This window comes from Gadus morhua, chromosome 15 (assembly GCF_902167405.1).
Source record: "Gadus morhua chromosome 15, gadMor3.0, whole genome shotgun sequence".
Lineage (NCBI taxonomy): Eukaryota > Metazoa > Chordata > Actinopteri > Gadiformes > Gadidae > Gadus > Gadus morhua.
Genome location: NC_044062.1, coordinates 28,234,398 through 28,254,437, shown reverse-complemented (window position 1 = coordinate 28,254,437; position 20,040 = coordinate 28,234,398).

Genomic DNA, 20,040 nt, shown 5'->3' with positions numbered 1-20,040 from the left:
TTCTCGGCATCCAATGACAAAATAGCAGTGTCCATACACCCTGAATTTTCAAACAAAATATTAAGAACTCGTCTTATATTATGAAAACCCTGTCGTCCCTGAACAAAGCTGTTTTGATCAGAGTGCACCATTTGTGGTAGAAGTGTATCTAACCGTCTGGCTAATGCTTTGCAGAGAATTTTGAGATCGTTATTAAGAAGTGATATTGGTCTATACGATCCACAAAGGTTAGATGCTTTACCTGGTTTTAACAATAGTGTGATTACCGCCATATTTAGAGAAGGGGGAAAGGACCCACTATCTAAGGACTATTTATACATTTCAAGTAAAGGTGGCAGTAGCGTTTCCTGAAAAGCTTTATAGATTTCAATGGGAATCGAATCCTCGCCAGGCGTCCTACCCCCCTTCATACTCCCAGTGGCTGCAGATAATTCCTCAATGGTTAAGTCTAGGTCTAAATCATCCAGGAAGTTTTCTTCAAGAGGCTTGATGTTCAATGAATCCAAAAAGTATTTTTGTTTTTGCAAGGCTGAGGCTGAAGAGTCTGTGCTGTATAAGTTCTCGTAAAAACCTTTAAAAGCTTTATTAATTTCTTTAAGGTCACTAGTCTCCAACCCATCATCTAGCTGAATAGTATTTATTGTTCTTTCAGATTCTGATTGTTTAATACGCCAAGCTAAGAGTTTACTAGCCTTTTCCCCTTGCTCATAATAGGACTGTTTCAATTTCAGCAGGCTTTTAGTTGCCTTATTGACAGATAAAACATTATACTTAGCTCTAAATTCATTAAGTTCTCTAAAGGACTGTTGGGAAGGATTTTTGAAGTGTTTTGATTCAGTTTCTTTTATCTTTTTTTCTAACTGTTGCATCTCCAGCCTCCAAGATTTTTGTTTATAACTTGTATAACTTATCATATGTCCTCTCAGGAAGGCTTTAAATGCTTCCCACCGTATAGCAGCTGATGTTTGAGTTGTGTTATTTACAAAGTAATCATCAATTTGTGCCCCAATAAACTTCATAAATTCTGGATCCTTCAGCCAAAATGACTGAAGGTGCCACCCCATGGAGAAATTCAGTGACTTTGGCATGTTTAGTCTAAATGAAACTGAAGCATGGTCTGAAATTACAATGCTGTCGTACCAGCTTCTTGTGATTGTTGACATCAAGGAAGCAGAGACCAAAAAGTAGTCAATTCTGGAGAATGTCTGGCAGGTGGCAGAATAACATGAGAAGGCTGACTGATTAGGATAGTCTCTTCTCCATATGTCAGTTAAATTAAATTCTTTTATATATTGTAATAACTCCTTTCGTGTCTGGGCGTGGGAGGTATCTATCCCCGTGGATCTATCAATCTCTGGTTGGAGAGTGCAATTAAAATCTCCACCTATTATGAAACTACCAGACAAATCAGCCAGGGACAAAAACAGATTTCTGAAAAAAGACGGGTTGTCATCATTGGGTCCATATAAGTTTACCAGATTTAACCTAATTGAGAGTATTTCACATTGAATAATAATGTATCTCCCATATCGGTCTTCATCCACATTAATGAGATGAAAGGGTAGGGAGTTATGTATCAGAATGATTACCCCACGTGAGCGAGAACTAGATGAAGCAGAAAAAACTCGACCTGGCCACCTCCTCCTCACTTTTACTACATCTTCAGGTGTTAAATGTGTCTCCTGCAGAAAGACTATCTTAGCTTTTAGTTGTTTAATCCTACTCATTACTTGCTTAAGCTTGACAAGTTTGTTTAGACCTCTTACATTCCAAGAGGTGAACTGGAGTTCAAATGACATGATATAATACTACATTGTATGTGCGGGTTGGAATTGAGTATACAATACAGAGAAAACTTAATTAATACAAATGAAAATAAAAATATGTGCCTTAAGACGTAGACGTAAACACAATAGGGTGTACTTCCCCAAACGAAGTACACGCTTCCCTCCCCTAGATCACACTTCCAATAGACCCCTGAACAGAGTCTGACTATGGAACTAAGCTGGTCCACCCACATGTCGAGGAACAGCATGCTCAGCGATCATGTTGGAGCTCCATGCAAAATATTAAAAGTTAACTTATTGTGTATTGTAATCAGAAATAACCACTTTGCAGCAAAACATTAGACTTAAATTAACAGTCTTAAACAGTCCAGGAAAAGCTTATCGCGCCCGTATTGCGGCTGCATTCTTTAAACAGTCCAGGAAGAATTCAGTTACCTGTATTGTGTCAGCACTAAACACGTTAGCTTTCTCACCACCCAGCGTTGCCTAGCTTTGCGACTTTAATTCCTGCACAAAAGCCTCCGCTTCAGATGCAGTGTCGAACGTGTGCCGTCTTCCCTTGATGGTCACCAGAAGTGTAGCTGGGTGAATTATTCCGTAACGCAGGTCATGGATAGAAAGGGAGGCTAGTTCTTTCTTTGCTGAATCAAAGACTTTTCTACGTTTTAGCAGATCCGCCGACACGTCGGGAAAAAACATGACATTCTTATCGTCGACAAGTATCTTTCCCTTGCTTCTGGCCGCTTTCATCACTCGAACCTTGTCGGCGTAGTTCAGAAACTTCATCACCACCACTCTAGGGCGTGTAGCGGTTGGTTGGCTTCCATCTTTACTGTTGAGTCTACCAACTCGGTGTGCTCTTTCTATAAGCAATGGCCCAGTAAAGTTCATTTCACCAAGAGCTTTAGGAATCCACTTTTCCAAAAAGTTACGCACGTCACCTCCTTCGGTTAACTCAGGCAGACCCACCAACCGCACATTCGAGCGGCGTGCTCGGTTTTCCAAGTCATCCACCTTTAGCACAAGCTCCTCCATAGCTGCTTTCATGGTGGTGGTCTGTGTTTTAAGAGATGTTAGGTCATCTTCATTGGCGCCAATTCGGTCTTCAGCTTCGGTCAGTCGGCCAGTCAATGACTTTAATTCGCCTTGCACTCCCTGAATAGCGCCCAATAGCCCATCAAACCTCGACACAAAATCTTCTTTCATTGTCTGGATAGCATTGAGAATTAGACCAGGGCTAATTGTGTCGTCGTCGCTAGTATTGGAACTAGTTAGCATCGTCGGGCTGGAAGAATCATCGGTTGATTTAGTAGATCTTGAAGTCTTTGGCTGCAGTTTCGGTGGCATTATGGCTGTTTGCTGTGTTTTTGGATCAGTAGTAACTGTTTGGTAATTCTTAGCGGCTTCCTGATTACTTTTCTATGAATTGTGCATGGGAGCTCTCTTTCACACGTCTGCCTAGCAGCGCGCCATAACCGGAAGTCCTGAATAATTGTTTTAGTATATACTACATGTGAATGCTCCAAAAATAAACAAGATGCATACCCCATATACGGGACAGTGATAGTTAAAAGCTGGGTGAAATACTTTGAACTAGTTTAACTAGTTGGACCCCTAAGACCACTGGAAGCCTGAACAGCAACATATTGGTGGGTCTTGGAAAAAAAATATTTATTAAATGATTTGAAACTTGCAATTGTCACACAAAGGGTTTCTTAAATAGTAGTACAGTACAGTATACGTACAGTATTTATTATTCAAATTCATAAACATTAATTCACATATACTGTATGTAACCGGTACTTGGTGTCTTTTAATAAACACTGCTACTAGTATACAATCAATAATCAATATATGGCTAGACTATCAGAAGATTCTATGAATAATAATATTTTATGATAGATAGATAAAAATTGTGTAAAAGGAAAGTAGTCTCTGCGCAGAGAGGCCACACAACACAAGCATACTGTCGTGTTCTTGCAGAAAATGTTGTCGAATCAGGATCGATTTTAACCAAATCTTTAGGTATGGTATCTATGAAGCAGAAGGAGGGGAATTGTATATGAACGCGTGGAGATACCTTTAGCAGGGCATCCGTGGATGCTAATCGCTGAGCTGCCTCAAGAGTGTCTGCCTGTCAGCGCTGTGTTCTCATCTTACATACCTGGCAGGCATGGCCCCTATGACGTATAACGTGCTCTGATTGGCTTTCTTGGCTGTCTTGCTTGCAAAGTGTTTTCCTGCTGGCTCAGATATTCTTTCTCCTCATACATAATATTGGAATATAACAGAATACACTGAGTATACATTTTAACCAACATATCCATAGTTGTTTTTTTTACATATACATACCGTCAATAAATACATCCAAACCACCCCACCCACTTGATTCACCTAGAATAACACAAAATAGGAAATAGATAAATAAATACAATAAGAATAAAATAAAAAATAAATAAAAAATAGAACATTTGCGAGTAAGCAAGGTCACCACACCAGACATGTGCTTGTTTACATGCACACTCACGAATACTATACGTTATATGCTGACATGTCTGCAAAAGTCTATACAATAAATACATAGACATTGCTTCATACATGCCAGAGACAGTTTCCAATTAGATTGGCCTGGAAGTGGCCAGGCCAATCTATAACTCAAAGAAAACAAAAACAAATGAATAAATAAATTAATGTCTACTGTACACTTCATGATTTAGGCTCCTAGTTCAATACATATTGCTATGGGGTATCAGTTATATGTATAAGTATGTCAAAACCGGATCCCAGGTGGAGTAGAATTTGTCCCCTGACCCACTAAGTGAATATTTCTTTCAGTGTTTCCCACAGACGAAGGATGAAGGGGGGGAGGGACGTGGCACGGCGGCGTCAGCGCACGAGTTTAGTTTTTACCTGAACTTTCGATTCTGTGACATTCAAGGAATGAATTGCAACAGACAACTAAAGCTGGAGGTTTTTATTTCAAGTACAAATAAACTCAAGACCTACCTGAACCAATATTTAACATTTTTAGGAAAAATAAAATAAATAGTAACAATATACTACTCGGTACAACAAGGCAACTAACTAAAATAATGAAACTGCATTAGCCTAATGTGCAACGCTTCCATGCCCCATCAGAACACCTAATTCTACGTGGGATCCTGAAAAAGAACTCAAGTGCCCGATCATAAGGGACCTCATTCGGTTCTGGCCCATTTATGGAGATTCTTAAGCAGGCTGCCAGGTGTTCCCCTTGAAGCCTGTTCCTGAGGTCTGTTTTTATCTGGGGATAAAATCAAATAAAATGTATTATCAATTAAGTGTTAAAATGCCCATTACTTCAAGAAATATACTTAGGAATAGTGAATTTCTATGTGCTTACCCTATTCATAGCTGAGAAATCCCGCTCGCAATTCACAGATGAGACTGAGACAATCAGGGCAATGCTGGCAAGGACACTGAAGCAGGGGTAGAGGTCTAAGCACTCGTCATACTCACTCGCCAGCAGAGTCAGGAGCTCCTCCTGGCTCTTGTTCTTGAATGAAATTGGCATTGGCATATACTGATCAAAACGGGACGATACTAAAAAAAGCCTATAGTGCAATTAAACGATGAAAATACAAACATACTGCCTTGAACATAGCAGTTAGGCTACTGCTTCTTTGTTTTGAGCCAAAGAAAATATATATTTTTTTTTTTTACAAATTAATACATTTGCGTTAATCGCGCGATAACAATATTAACGCTGTTAAAATTGGTTTGCGTTAACGCCGTTAATAACACGTTTAACTGACAGCATTAGCCTTTACCTGTCGCTCGAATCTGCACCACTGTGCCTCCCTCGACTGGTCCTGGACATCTTTCCCTCTCAGCCTCATGCTTGATTTCGAAGGCTCCAAGCTTGTCAGGATCCTCTAGGTCCTCGTGCAAGCGAGACAGGAAGGATCCTGGGATCGGAGTCTGCCCAGCCTCTCTTATATCCAGGAGGGTCTGGATGGTGACGGGAACCTAAAAAGTATATCTTTAATTAGTACATGCAAAAACAATGCATCATAACTGAACTGTGCAGGCCTAGTTATCAAGGTTACCTGCTCTTTGATGTGTAAAAAATGTACATGTGCTTTCTGGAACACTTTTGAGAGACAGGCTAGGTGGGGAAAAACATCTGCCTGTAGATATACAGAGGCCACTCATTTGTAAGTCCCTCAGAAAGTGTAAAGCCCCTTGGCTGTGGGACACTTCCTTATCTCTGCCTCCTCCGCCAAGGCCCCGAGGACAGCAGCCAGGTTCCTCTGTAGCATCTGTATGGCTTTATGCTGTGAAAGCCATAGCGTGTCCTTCACTTCCTCTGAATGTTCCAACAATTATTACAATTACCACTGATTAAAAAACATATTAGATGTTATCAGACGGCAGTAACCTTAACCTTCAGGTCAGTGACACCCAGGATAAGGGATGCAGCCTTGAGAGTGGCTGTCCAATTGGCACTATTTCTAAAAAAAAACAGGTACAGATCCTGCAAGTGGTCCCTAAATACAGCCATGTATGGGAAACTATTTGAAGCATCCTTGCAAGCAAGGGCCGGTTTGTGGGCAGCACAAGCCACAGCCAAAAGTTTGGGAAAGCTGTCCTTAAGCTTCTTTGCAACACCATTCAAACGCCCTAGATTAAAAAAAAAGAAGTTTTAAACTTGAATTCAACAGACAAAATATAATACCATAAACTAAATCATATTGCATAAAATAATTACCTGTCATGACAGCTACCCCATCAGTCCCGAGTCCATATAGCTTCTCAGTCGGGATGCCCTTTTTGAGAAGGACTGTTTTGACAGCGGAAACAATGGTGTCCGCTTTGCCGTCCATGACGGATACCAGATCCAGGAAGTGATTGTACACATGTCCCTCTTTATCCAAGTACCTGTAGAAAACAGTATTAGAATTCATAGAATTCACGGACTGGGGAGTCCGTGATAGAATTCACAATTATTTTGCTGGGATCATGACGTATGTGATTCTGACTGAGAATGGTAATGTACTACCTGATGTGCAAATCCAGTTGCATGGACACAGAGACATCAGTGCTCTCATCTATCTCCAGGCTAATCGCCTGTGATGACCTGATGTCCATGAGAATAGGTTCCTCCAGGACCTCTGCTAGGATCTCAAGCATCTCATCAATTATACGATGAGACCTATAATTATTCCTCTTGTCAATCTTGAAATTGGGAGAAGAACAAGATCACTGTATAATTTGTTCAAAAATGTATAGTCATTAATGCATAGACTGAATTGTTGAGATTATTTTAATTTATGTGTTACCTTTAATTTTTTTAAATAATCACACCCTAAATGCTCTGCCAGGCTCAGAAGCTTGGGGTGGGTGGTTTGGTGGGCTATTTCGTTTTTTTTACAAGCTGGTAAAGGCACTTGAAACCACCAAGTATGGCCTCATGCTCCAACACAATTATTGGGTCAAATGGTTCCATTACTGATACACCTGTTAATTAAAAAAAAAAAAACAGTATATCATTTTTATACATATGCCTACTGCATGAAATTGGATATTATTCATTTCCCTTTTGGAAAGTACCCGAAGAAAGCGATGCCTGACATCTGATGCTCTCCCGGTGGTGCTCTGTTTTGAGATGCCTTTCTATGTAGTCTTTGCGGTAGGCTTGCGGTAGCCTTGTGACCGCAGCAACCTCCACAAATGCCCTCTTATTTGCGCCTTTCTTGGGTTCAGACTTGTGCTGCCTACAAAGTCTGCAGAACATTCCTTAAATAATATAAAATTCCATTAATATAATTTGCTAAATTAAACATGTACAATTGTGTAAAAAGAAAAATAGATCAATACATTAATCAATATGCTGAGTACCATGCTGGTTATGGTATAGCCATGGTTTAAACTGGGGCATGGTTATCCATTCTGGATTGAATCCAGTGCCCCTGTGTCGTCCAGTTCTCCTCCTTGCCACTTCTACCAGGAACAGAAGGATCGAAATTACTTTCCCTACTCTTATTTTTTTTAAAGTTAAAATCTACACTAATCTGTTTCCACCTCACCTGTTGTTTCAGCAACATTTTGTTTGCTGTCCTCCTGGCCTCTATTAATCAGTATCTCTCCTGAACAGCCCGGCCCCTGAGAAGCACTGGGTTGTTCAGCACTGTTTGATGCCTAGGAACATTCAAAATTAATTTATTATATATATAATAAACATTTACTAGCCACAGCCATTTGACTGTTCAACTTAATTTCAGACTAAGCTAACTACCTCCTCAAGCTGCTCCGTCTCGTCTGGACGAGGCCTTTTTTGGCGCGGAAAAAACTTTGCAATACTCATCTGGATTAAAGCAACAAACATTCAGAGTCAGAATAAAATAATATTAAGAATAGAATGTAATAAATGTTTTCTATTCTTTTTGATATGGGCACCGTATAGGCCTATCTAAACTATAACCGCATTTCATCTTAATCGCAGTGTTCGCTGGGTTACGAACGACGTTGTCTATGATGACGGGTGCGGGATGTTCAGTATCAATAACGTTGAGTTCATAAAGCTAATACTACCTTTTCTGAGTTAACATAACATTTGGGCAGGTGTGTTAGACCACAGTATATCATACTAACCTTGGGTAAACTGCAAATGTCGCCGACCGTCTTCTCTGTGCCAAATATATTTTTCCATTGACCTCAAGCATTGCGCGTGGACAGGAGGAGCGGGCGAATCAGCCGTCAGTGAGTGTGCATGTAATTCCGCGTTTACATGCGGACACATCTGATCCACATAGATGTGGAAGAATAGCTCAATCAGAGTAGAAAAGTATCATATATATACGCCTCAATCGGAATACAATTATCTGTTCGGAATAGAATTCTATGCGGAATAGAAGACGTGGTGTAGTCCGCTATAAACACTTATTCCGATTAGTTTGGGGTTTAACTTAGAGCAGCTGCAGTAGTTCGCAATTGGTCCACTCCGTCTGTACTTTAATGCACACCGAACTTTACCGCTGTCAAGGAAAGTGGATTTATTGCCTGATTCACCTCTTTGTTATTATCACTCCTGGTAGTTACAGTAGTCCGGTAACTTATCAACCCCAGCGTGTCCGGTTGCTAAGCGACGGGTGACATCGTTGGGTTCATATCGTCGCTCTCGCTCTGTCTGTGTCTGTGTCTGTGTCTGTGTCTGTGTCTGAGTCTGTGTCTGTGTGTGTGTGTGTGTGTGTGTGTGTGTGTGTGTGTGTGTGTGTGTGTGTGTGTGTGTGTGTGTGTGTGTGTGTGTGTGTGTGTGTGTGAACGAGAATGACAGGGAGAACGAGTGCTATGCGGAGAGATGAATGAATGAAACGATTTTTATGTTTCCAAATCGCGTTATAAAAAAAAAAGACAGAATCAATTCGTGGCACTCGATGTTGATTCTGTGGCGCTGCGCGGCCCGCGCCACACAATGGTCTATGTATGGGAAACACTGGGTCACTCATACACCAAGAGACTTTGGGAGGGGTTTTTGATTTCCAATGTAATAATATTATTCTGCGTCCAAGCAGTGTCACAAAGGCCAGTATGTTTTTATATATTTTCCTTAGTATAGAATGTTTTCGGTCTGTGATACCAAATATAGCTGCTGCTGCATTGAGTTGGAAATCAATATTGGGCGCCTCAGATAATGTTTTAAAGATCATAGACTAGTAAGTAACCAGAGCAGGGCATGACCAAAACATATGGATTAAGTTAGCAGGGGTCTGTTACAACTAGCATCTAAATAGGGTATATTTGAGCTAATCTTGCTTTGAAAAGTGAGCCCGGTGTAGAACTTTAAATTGTGTTCTACTCCTTTTTCAGTCATTCACTCTTTGTACAGCACAGTTACACAGGTTATCCTCCAAGTCTTCCCCCAACTCATCTGCCCAGTCCACCCTTATCTTCTTGATTATGTTTTAAGAGAAGCTATACAATCATGCATTCTAGAAATGAGCCTTTTTTAATTGAACGGGGACTGTAGCATATCATCTAAGCCTGACACTGAAGAGACATTTGGAAAGTTGGGGTCATGGCACAGGAAATGGCGTACTTGAAAATATAGAAATAAGCCAAATTTGTGCGATAAGTTGTCAAAGCTGGCGAATACACAATTTATTTACATATCTTTAAATTTAGAAATACCTAGTCTTCGCCAAAAAGAGAATGTAGCATCTAATTTAGCTGGGAGGAAGAGGTGGTTATTGCATGTTGGACTTAAGCTAAGGATATGTTTGAAACCAAAGTATCGTCTCATTTGAAACCAGATCTTCAGGGTATTAAGGACAATTGGGTTGTTTGTGATCTCTGAAATAAAAACAGGGAGACTGGAAGTGACCAGAGCCATGAGAGATGTTGAGGTGCACGATGTAGCTTCGTAGTGGCACCAGTCTGTATCTGGAGTATGAAGCCCAAACATTATTTTTTGAACATTTGCAGCCCAATAAAAGTAGAAAATATTAGGAAGAGCTAGGCCTCCCTGTAATTTAAGCCTGTGTAGAAGATCTACACGTACACTAGGGTTCTTACCATTCCATATAAAAGAAATAAAATCACAATCAATACATTTAAAGAATGATCTAGGAAGGAAAAGTGGGATACATTGGAACAGGTAAAGGAATTTGGAGAGCGCACTCATCTTGGTGCAATTCACTTTTCCTGCCAAGGACAAGTTGAGTGTTCTCCATTTCTTTTGATCAAATTTTACCCTAGTAGAGTGATGTTAATGCCCAAATATTTAAAGTCGTTTCTAGCCAAGTTATTAACAGGGTAGCATTCACTTTAACTAAAGTTCAGTTTATACCCAGAGGACGTACTAAATCTTAATAAAGCATGGATGATATGAGGTACATTAATGCTGCGTTTCCACTGCAGGGTGCGGTAAGGTTAGGTTCGCCTCAATCCGGTAGGGAGGGGGCGGCATAGCCCAACTCAGTTCCGAGGTCGCGTTTCCACCGCCGACAGTACCCTTTACGGTAGGCCGGATGTCGATCGCCGCGGCAGCTACGTAAACATCTTGACATCATAGCAGCGCGACACAGTGTAGCCCAATAAATACAATGGAAAAGTTGAACGCGACACATTAAACCAAGAGCTACCATGGAACTCGTCCAGCAACAGTTCCTGGCCTTTATGCTTTTCATATGGCAGTTAATCGACATGTTCATTGTAAAGAACAATACCTCGAGGCTACTGTTTGTTTGTTTTAATCCCCACGTCGCCTGGAAGTGACGATTCTGTCGACCAATCAACGGAGGGTGTGTGTAGCTAGAATTTTCCGGCACCCTTTAAGGCGTCTCAGTACCCCAACGGAGGAGTACTGAAGACGAGGGCAAAACGAGTATGGCTCAGTCCGGGTCACTCCAACTTTTGGCGGTGGAAACGCAATCCGTACCGCACCGCACCCTGCAGTGGAAACGCGCCATAAGAGTAGGGTCCGAAACAGAAAATAATAAATCATCAGCATATAAGCTTAGTCCATGTTCTTCTCCTCTAAATATTCCACTTATTGATGACAATGATTTGAGTGCGATGGATAAGGGCTCTATGGCCAGGGCAAATAACAGTGGACTAATTGGATATCGCTGATGGGTCGCTCTTGACAGTGTAAAGAACTGTGGTTGCCTAGCGTTTGTAACCACAGAGGCCTCGGGTGAGCTATAAAGGAGTTGAATCCATGAAATAAAATTTAGACCATAACTAAATTTCTTTAAACACGTGAATAGATATTCTGACTCAACCCTTTCAAAAGCGTTCTTAGCGTCCAGCGAGATGACCAGCTCGGGTACCTCACTGGACGCAGGGGAGTGAATAATATTTAAAAGCCGACGGATATTTGTAAATGAGTGTTGCCCCAAAATTAAACCGGTTTGGTCAGCAGAGATCACATCAGTCATTGTGGTTTCTAGGTGTAAGGCAAGAGCTTAAGCTAGGATCTTCACATCACTGTTTAGGAGGGAGATGGGTCGGTATTAGAGATGCGCGGTTGGCGGTTGCAACCGCGGACTCCGCGGTTAAACCGCGGATCGGGCGGGTGACTTGACAAAAAATAATATTTTAATTAAATTCGGGCGGTTGGCGGTTTAACCAACGAAATTCAAAAATATATACACATTGTTAAATGTCCTTACCTACTTCCAAGCACATTTTGAAATAATCCAATTCTCATCAGGCAGTAAATTGGCGTCTCTGTCTCTATCACACACACACACACACACACACACACACACACACACACACACACACACACACACTAACGGAAGCAAAAAAGTTTAAATTAACTGACGATCCGTCCCATGTCGCGTCTCCACAAACCTGCAAGTTATGAGACAGCTGTCAGTATTGGAAGAAGCTTTAACGTCTCGTAGATGAAACTGCCTGGGTTATTTTGTTTCGTATAAGTTATATTTTAAAACAGCCAGTCATTGTAGCCTACCACTCGTGGAATATGGAATTTCAAAGAGATGATGGAGTGATTTGACTCTGAAGTGACATCAGGCATTGGCAGCGCGAGATGTGCAGAACAAGTTAAACTTCTAGCTCAGTAACATCAACACCTAAGAAAGAAGGTAAGAAAAATAGTCGGAAAACTTTGATTTGCAAGGCAAGCAGGCAAGTCTTGGGCTTGTTACAGTAGCCTATATAGCCTTCAATGCGGTGAAATTTCGGAATTAATAGGCTCGAGTCGGCGTTTCCTTAAAAGGCTATCTTTCATTTTGCAAAAAAAACAACACAGTAGGCTACATTACCATATTAAAATGGTGTACCAAATTGCGTTTTATTACAATGATAAAAAAGTGTAGGCCTACTAGCCTATGGTAAGGTCAGGTTTGCCGATGTGCTTGGCTATTTTAAAGTTTCTCCCTGTGCATCGATCGGAGACAGACGTCACTTCACTGATAATATTCTGGGGATAGGCTACAACATAGCCAATAGGCTTTCATACTAGGGACTTTATCCTTTAAATATCTTTGCGGCATTGGATCAGTCTCCTTTCAAGAACAGGCAAGAACTTTCTAGCCTCGCGTCAGCAGCGCATATACCTAAAAACAACAGGCGGATGGCGGGCGGGTGCGTACGGAAGAGGATTAGGGCCACACATGTAAAAAAAAAATTAAGTTCTGACTTTATTCTCAGAATTCTGAGAAAAAAGTCAGAATTCTGACTTTAATCTCAGAATTCTGAGAATAAAGTCAGAATTCTGACATTAATCTCAGAATTCTGAGAAAAAAAGTCAGAATTCTGACTTTAATCTCAGAATTCTGACTTTTTTCTCAGAATTCTGAGATTAAAGTCAGAATTCTGACATTAATCTCAGAATTCTGAGAAAAAAGTCAGAATTCTGACTTTAAAGTCAGAACTACGGGTATCTGTAAGGACCAACCTCCGTGGGAGAGACACTTTGCTTTATGCAGTAGGAGGAAACCTATGGAAAAACCACAATCCGGCCCTAGAATGGCGCGGTAAAAGTGCAAAACCTGTGCGGTTTGGCAAGAATTCTGTACGGTTTTGAATGACTAATAGCCGCGGCTATCAGTCATTCACTCCGGCTATTAGTTATTAACTCCGGCTATTAGTTATTCACTCCGGATATTAGGTATGCAGAACGAGCCCTCCCTCTTCTTTGCTTGACCACTAAGTTTGAAGGCTGTCTAACCAATCAGTGAAGAGAAATACCAGACTAAAGTAACGCATTGTCGAGACTAGAGCTGCAGTGCCTCCATGTTTCGCCGTAACATAAAGCTGTGTTGTCTTTACTAGTTTCACTACAATGTAATGACCACCACTAGCTAGTGGAAAATACATTTGTGTCTAGTACACTGATATATTTGTATATGTTAGGCTATATATTGAGATGGCAGTGTTCGAAATACCCGTCAATATTCGGGGATGCCCTCATCCCCAGATTGTTCTCGATATGCAGTAGCCAGCTAGGCCATAACATTACAATATTTCATGGATGCAAGCAAGCCAAGACAATAAATCTATATCTATAGCCTACATGACAACACACACACACACAGACACACACACGCACACACGTTAAACACACTGGTATAGCAATAGGAGCCTGCATTGGCTAAAGTTGTTGGGATGCACGTTATTTTATAACAGGGAGGGGCAAAGTTGTGCATTACAATGCAAACACGACAATAATTGGCACAGTTCTTGCGCACTCAGAAGAACATGAACTGAATAAATGCCAGGTATATAGCATATCGGAGACAGGCACACAATCAGTGCATTTGCAAATAAGAGCCTGCAGTATGACCGTTCTTGTGACATTATTTAACCATCCATCTACAGCTAATACGATCAGACAGATACATCATTGATCACATATAAGCCAACAACAAGCCCAACATCACCAGGGCAGGTGCCCTCTCTCTCGCACATTCACACAATCACTCCAACTTCTCCAACTCCAAGGCAAAGCTGTTTCACTAAGACCACAAACAACCACAACTAACCAGCCTACATATCCACAACAATGCACAACAATCAGTTCTATACATTGCGTCTATCTTCTGTTTGGCGCACATGGCTAATGTGCATACTTGCACAGGACTGTCGGCTCCGCTTGTCAAAAAAATAGAACGTATTTGTGAATAAATGCTTTGAATTCTGAATACTGGACTTGGTGAGCTTGGTGAGTTGGCTATGGGACGTGCACTTTTACCGCGCCATTCTAGGGCCGGATTGTGGCTTTCTTGGACTTCCATAGGTTTCCTCCTACTGCATAAAGCAAAGTGTCTCTCCCACGGAGGTTGGTCCTTACAGATACCCGTAGTTCTGACTTTAAAGTCAGAATTCTGACTTTTTTCTCAGAATTCTGAGATTAATGTCAGAATTCTGACTTTTTTTCTCAGAATTCTGAGATTAAAGTCAGAATTCTGACTTTAAAGTCAGAACTACGGGTATCTGTAAGGACCAACCTCCGTGGGAGAGACACTCTGAGATTAATGTCAGAATTCTGACTTTTTATCTCAGAATTCTGAGATTAAAGTCAGAATTCTGACTTTAATCTCAGAATTCTGAGATTAATGTCAGAATTCTGACTTTTTATCTCAGAATTCTGAGATTAATGTCAGAATTCTGAGATTAATGTCAGAATTCTGACTTTATTCTCAGAATTCTGAGATTAAAGTCAGAATTCTGACTTTTTTCTCAGAATTCTGAGAATAAAGTCAGAACTTAATTTTTTTTTACATGTGTGGCCCTAATCCTCTTCCGTAGGTGCGGTTTTGAAAATTGGTCAAAAGAATTGTTGCGGATGGATGGCGGGCGGATCAAGCGTTTTGTGATGCGGTTGCGGATGAAATAATAGCCCATCCGCGCATCTCTAGTCGGTATGAACCCGACCCATCTTTACCTGAGTTATCTTTACCTGGCTTAAGCAGGAGAATAATCAATGCCTCAATGAGTGTTTGTGGTAGTGACCCAAGGGACAAAGAATCCATAAACATTTCAAGTAGAATTGGGGATAGTTTCTTAGAAAAAGTATTATCGGGTAGCCGTCGGGGCAGGTGTCTCCAATTTGCATTGCCATTAACGCGTTAATATTTTCAGACTACTGTAATGGGAGTTCGGTCTTTGTTTTATGCGTTTCATTTATGGAAGGAGCCCCAAGATTGCAAAATAAATGTTACATATCAGAAATATCACTGGCACGTCTGATGTTTAAAGGTTAGAATTTTTTTTTAGAATGTCTCATTAGAATGCTAAGAGTAGAATGTTTCATTAATCTCTCCCAGGTCAGTAGTGCGTTTGCTGTTTGGTTTCCTTATTTGAGATTTGTTGAGCAACCGATTGGGACTTAAGTTGGTGTGCTAACAGGCGGCCAGCCTTTCCTCCATGTTCATAGGCATATCCAAGTGATTTAACCAAAAAAATCAGTCTTACCTGTTGACAACAAGTTGTATTGAGTTTCGAGGTCAAGATTTTTTTTATAGAGTTCAGGGGATGGAGACGTAGAGTACTGCGAGTCTACTGTGTTTATTGATTTAATAAGCTGGTCTTGTTCAAGTCTTCTTATTGATTGTTGCTGAATATGATATAATCTCACCTCTGATCACAACCTTCAGTGTCTCCCAAAGCCGTGAGGGAGATGTTATATTATTTTATTAAATGCTAAAAAGTTCTCAATATCTTTGTTTATCGAATCACAAAATGAGCTATCAGCCAGTAAAGTTTTGTCTAATTCCCAAGGAGGACGTACCAAATTGTTAAGAGGAAATGTGAGCTTTTGGGGAGAAGGTATTTATCATTAAAAAAAAAAAGGATTGACTAAGTGAAAAAAAGAGAGCACCAGTGGTCAACATGTAAGTAATTTTAATCACAGTTTCTAACATGTTCTGTTTATTTTATGTGAAGGCTGAATGGCTGTCATCTGTCAGAGAGATGCTGTGAGGTTCTGGCCTCAGTTCTCAGCTCCAATTCCTCTAGTCTGAGAGAGCTGGACCTGAGTACCAATAATCTGCAGGATTCAGGACTGGAGCTGCTCTCTTCTGGACTGGGGAGTCCACACTGTACACTGGAAACTCTCAGGTCAGTTTCACTCAATGGTCAAACAGTTACACCACAAGTTCACAGATTAACATTGAGAAAGGTCTAAATAAGTTAAATGTGTCCTATCAGGGCTCAAGACGCATTCTATACTGGTGGTACTGGTGCCACTAACTTTTTCATTTGGCACCCTAGCAATTTGGTCGCACCGCTTTATTAGACGTGAAAATGTCCTTCGTCAAGTACCATTCATCTGTGTCCATTCATTTGAATAGATTCACTCACTTTGAAAAATTTGTCGAATGTTTTGATTGCATAGGGGGTCTTAGTTTTTACAGCCAGTCATAGGCGTCGATTACGGGGGGGACGGGGGGGACATGTCCCCCCCACTATTTGAAATACGAATTTTGTCCCCACCAGTTTTAAAAATGTGTAAAAAAAAAAAAAAAATTAAAATCCCCACATACTCAACCGAAATCGTCGAGTCTAAAATCATGCGATAGGCGCGCTCGAAGACATCATTTATTAGATAGGCCTACCTAATAAACCGTTGGAACACGCAAGACCGGAAACCATGGCAACGCCGGTAAACAAACCCCGACTCCCGAGAAGCCCAATCCCTATGAGATCCCTGCCCTACGGCCATCCGGAGGCACACAGAGCTTTTGGTCGTGATATTATGTATACAATTATATTATATTATATACTATTATATATAGAGCTCCGAGAGCCGCAAACGGCAACAATCACTTTCTCCTCCATGCTGCAGTACACCCCGGACTGCACTGCGCTGAGTTTGACGGTTGAACGCTGATTGGCTGTTACGTTACACATGTCACTCAGTGGCCACGCTGTTGAACGCTGATTGGCTGTCATCACGCGAAATTCGTGTCAAAGTTGAAAATTTTAGCGCCACAAATCCTCGTGAACGCGCTTGCCTGTGCACGGCGAAAGTGTGGCGCGACAAATCAAAAATATTCGCCCGATACGCGTCTATACGTTCACTTTGTATGGGATCTTGTCGTCCCGTTGCGTTTGGTGTGAACGCACTGGAGAAGTTTCAAGACAGACAGCCAAAATTGTCATTTTTATACAGAAAATAGCCGGTCCTTTTGCTTCCTATAAAAAGCATGATTGTGACGCTGGATAATAGCGATATGGATACGTCATCTAGCCTGCATGTGGAGGGCCACATAAGGTAAGAAATTGGTTTACGTAAACTTTGCTGCAGGTTCTGTTTGCTCGTGAATCGTGATGACCTGGCCAAAGGTTACCAACGGTCCCAAGCGATTGTGATCTGATTCTGGTTGGTGCTCCAGTTAGTATGCATTGTAGGCCTATATATAGATTGCAGCTAGTAGCAGCTACACACGGTGCGATTGCTATGCCAATGTGGTTATAGTTGGTTTTGTCTGATTGAGATATGTGACGACTTGGAGCCTGGTAGGCCTATCCTGACATAAATATGTTCTCGCATAACCTGTGTGATTATCCTAAACTGAAGGGGATTTTATTTGCGGACAATTTTCTTATGATGTTGTAACGAGTGAAGTCTACATTGGTCCTTCGCAAGTGTTTACTGGTGGTCAGGATTTGGCAGATGCAATTCTCCTCTCGGTGCTTGTATTTCTTCTTTTTTTAATGCAGCATAACATATGCTACCAGCAGCCCTTGCTCGTCTTCAAAAGGCTGATGCTCAGTACCTCGTTTCATTTCGTACCCCCTTTACAGTCTGGCATTGTTTGTCTGGTAAACTCTGTTGATGTCAAGATAAGTGTTAAATTGCCAACACTGTTTTTTGTCCTGTGTGTATTAGTATTAGGCCTACATATCCCGAGCCAATACCCTGGTGTTTCCAACGCTGTTTTGCAAAACAAGCCAAAACACAAACTGTGGTTTTCAACTTTTATTGTTCGAATAGGATCTTCATAGGGCTGGCCCGAATGCCATTTTTCAGGCTTCGAATAGGCCTACTCGTTGGTTTTTCCGAGCGAATATTCGAATACTCGTTCCAGAAAAAAACACCATCAAAAACAACATTAATAACCCTTATATACTCCCTGGAAGCGATTTTGACAGTATCTGCATATTTTGTTGAAGATTTAATAGCTTTTGAACGTTAATTAGTAGGCCTAAGTAGGTTGAAGTTCCTTAGTTTTTCCCCGTGAAAGCGAACAGCCTTTGCTCCGTTCCAAATCAGCTGTTCTCTGTAATCTCAGCCCTTACGGGAGCTTTTCAATTCATCCTGGAACGTGCATCTTTTCAGGGAATTTGTACAATAAATCCATATCAAATACCGAATATTGATTGTCTTATGTGTCCATATTATATCCATTATATTGACCGGGTATTCCCAAGACGCTCACGCTCTGCAGCAAGCCAGTCACAGCTTGGCGCGGCGCTGTACAGCGAACGTAAACAAACAACTAAGCTAAGGTTTTAAGTATTACTTTTCCTCCAGAGATCCCGCTAATGTTGTGTTATAAAGTAAAGGGAAACAAGATATCTATTCTTCCTCCACCTCTCTCGCTTCTCTGCTTGGTGTCGCTGACTCTTATAGTTTGCCTCCCTCGCTCTGGTAAAGTCACCTACGTGGAAAAAAGCTCTGAATACTGATTTAAGCTTCAAATACTAATTTTCCGAACCAGTATTCGAATATTCGAATAATTTCAACATCTGACAATGCACTGTAGAGCATATTGTAATGCAGCGTTGAATGGATGAATAGCTTATATAAGGGTACCCAGCACTTTTCAGACCACACTCAAGCTTATGGTTATTGTCCCCACCACTTCTAAAAACAAACTGACGCCCTTGCAGCCAGTGCCTCGAAATCTCTTTCATCACGAACCAACTCTTTCATCCTCCTCCTCCAAATACCTACTAATAATAACCGGCTGCAAATTGGTTAATTTATTCCAATTAGGATTTATTTATATTTTCTTGCATCATCCAGAATAGTGCATTTCTTTGTGTGCCCTTAAATAGTTCAGGTGCTGTGGTGCAATTAAATTTACACTTTGCACAATGTACAAAACACTATTTTAGTTGTCTGTTCAAAGCAGTGTGTAGTGTGTCTTCATTGGAACTGGGTCGTGTTTCCCAATAGCGCGATCACACCAGTGCCGCAATACAGCAGCAAATGAACTCCCAGCACTGAACAAAACCTTGGCAGTTTGCATGCATCACAGCTCCATTACCACTCATCTTATCAAACACAAGACCTCAATCTCATTCTATTTAGACAATAAAACGTGTACTTTGGATTCAGTTTTTTAATGATTGTATAAGGTGTATGTTTTATTTCATTCCCATTCTACTCATTATCATGGAATCAGACCGTAAGGTCAACTTTAGAATGGTTGAGTAGAGTTTAATAACAGCTTCTCCTTCAAACTAGGTCTTTAGGGCAATCTTCTGAAGATTTGGTTTAATCTTTAGTTATCAGACCTCTAAGTAAGACATATTTTGAAGAACTACTGTATTGACATTGCGTTAAACAAATAAATCATGTGTAGTAACCAATGGTGGCTCCCGAAAAAAATCTCCGATAGGGCTATTTTACTGATAATGATTAAGGTGACCCATTCAGTGCTGTCGGCCGGGTGGCCGTCAGGGTGGAAGAGGAGGCAGGGGGAGCAGAACACTGTGTTAGCTACTTCACAGCCTGCTACACAGCTTTTTCTCTCGTACCAATTTGTTAAGGTTAGGGTTATCCTCGGGT